General features: G+C 49.2%; 1 pseudogene; it reads right to left on the bottom strand.

Annotated features, from left to right (window-relative positions):
* Nucleotides 1-252: 252 nt before the first annotated feature.
* On the bottom strand, nt 253-1,394 carry LOC123387590 (annotated as a pseudogene).
* Nucleotides 1,395-2,244: the final 850 nt, after the last annotated feature.

Raw genomic sequence — 2,244 nt, 5'->3', positions numbered from 1 at the left:
TCAACAATACTCTATTGTGTATTTGAAAGTTGGTCAGAGAGTAGATCTTGAAAGTTCTCATCACACTCACGTACACACACAGGTAACTGTGTGAGGTGATGGATATGATTGTGAACCTTATGTGGTAGTCATTTCATTACATGTGTGTGCATCAAATCATGACATGGTATGCTTAAAGTTGCATGATGTTGTATGTCAATTATATCTCAGTAAAGCTGGAAAAAACACACACACACACACAAAAAGAAGAAGTGAAGGTCAATCTTCAAATCTTGATTCTCTTCAAAGTTGCTGGCAGATACGAGCTAGTGAACGACAGTAGTGGTTCTCCACAAAGATCTCAACCAGGTCTCAAAAAGACAGGCAAAGGCTTACATCACTGGCCATCAAGATCAGTGGCAAAGAAACAGTCCTGCCAGCAGGATCAGCACACATGGCAGGGGAGAATTTGGGAAGATGAAAGGAAAGGCCAGAGTTGACACCTAGGCGAGTCAGTCTGTATACTCAGCCCCTACTGAAAGAAGGACGGTGATGTCATCAGGCTTTCCACCTCTCACATTCAATCCGTTGTCACATGCAAACTGTGCAAAAGGTGACATATAATTTGGGTCATAGGCCAGCTCATGGGCTTGCTCAGCAATGCTTCTTGCCGTCTACTGTATACTTTCATAATTTGAATTTTATTTATTTATTTTTATTTATTTATTTAGCTCCTGAAGAATCATATAATCAGGCATGTTGTCAAAAAGTCCATCTGTTGCCGTCAGAATAATGTCTCCTAACTGGACATCAAAAGATGTGCTATCAGCAGCATCCGGGCTGTCACTCAGGACGACTCCTTCGGCTTCAGGTGGTGCAATTGAGAGCTGGAATGGAGTGTTGAAGTAATGCTGCTGCTCATCTGATCGGTGCACAACCTCACCACCCCTGACAACCAGAAAGCCTGAATCACCCAGGTTTGCTGTGTGTAAGCGGTGACTAGTTCTGTCCAGCACCACGATGCAGGCAGTACTGCTACCAAGCAAAGGTACTTTATTTTGCAGCAACTCACAGTAGCTTGTGGTGAGGATTCCGATGGGATTACTTCGGACGAACTGTCCGTATTAAGTCCCTGAGAACTGGGATGGATCAACTCCATAGTGTCTCCACCCTCCTACACCATCTGCAACCCCGAGCACGTCTGCCGAGCGGTGCCGGGCCACGAAGCACGCGTCGTCCCCGTAGCACGCGCCCTTCTTGAGAAGGCCCTTGCGGAAGTCTTTGCTGAAGCCACAGCCGGCCGTCACCAGCTCGTAGTCACCGCCACCGCCGCCACCAGCCCTGGGGTCGGTCTGCGAGAGGCCGCCGAGCACGGTGCGGGCCACCAGCCGCCCATACGAGAGGACCAAGAACATCGCCGCCGCTGCCCGCCCCCCCGAGGAGGCGGGGGGCCCGGGGAGCAGGAGGACGCGGAGGCCCGGAGCCGGCTCGCTCTTCAGCCGCAGCAGCGCCGCCGCCGGGGCACTCCTCCGGGCGGCGCAGAGTCGCCGCCGCCCTTGCCCGACGCGTGGGGCCTCGCACACGCTCCACCGCGCGCACCGGAGCCAGAGCGAGGTCAGAGCCCGCGGCTCCTCCACCTCAGCCCAGGTGGGGTCGCGGCTGCAGCCACCGCTGCCGCCGCCATCTTCGGCTCCACTAGCGTGTTCCGGGACTTCCTTTCTTTTTTTAATTCAAATGATATTTATACAAATATTCTCCCATGGAAGGTGATTGTTTCTGCCCATAATCTGGATCATTTACACATTTAAAAACAAATAAATGGAATCTTAGCTTTAAGAAAAGTCTTGGGTTTAAATCCAAACACTGATGACCACCTAATGGTAGTGACATAAGCCACAGAAACTCTCTGAGTTGTGTTTATTCTTCCACAGAATAATATGATACTGCCTACTATAAAGCTCTATGAGGGCAGGTAACTTGGGCCATTTTGTTCACTACCATATGACTGGTGTCAAGAATTGTGGCTGATGTATGGTAGGCACTAAATCAATAATAGTTGAATGTATAGAACAAACAGCAACCATAATAACATGACCACCTTTGTATGATTTATTATGCTAGGCTAGCTGATCAGCAATAGTATTTAACTCTCCATTATTCAGAAAAATTTTTTACCCGGAAGAGAGTGAAGTAAATTGTGCTTCCACCACTGGAGAATTTGGAGGGAATGACTTCCAGGGAACCAAGACCCTGGGATCACATAGC

Source organism: Mustela putorius, unplaced genomic scaffold (assembly GCF_011764305.1).
Source record: "Mustela putorius furo isolate JIRA1106 unplaced genomic scaffold, ASM1176430v1.1 tig00003856_pilon_pilon_pilon, whole genome shotgun sequence".
Classification (NCBI taxonomy): Eukaryota; Metazoa; Chordata; class Mammalia; order Carnivora; family Mustelidae; genus Mustela; species Mustela putorius.
The sequence above is the reverse complement of the archived record's forward strand: the minus strand, read 5'-3'. Positions and strand labels throughout refer to the sequence as shown.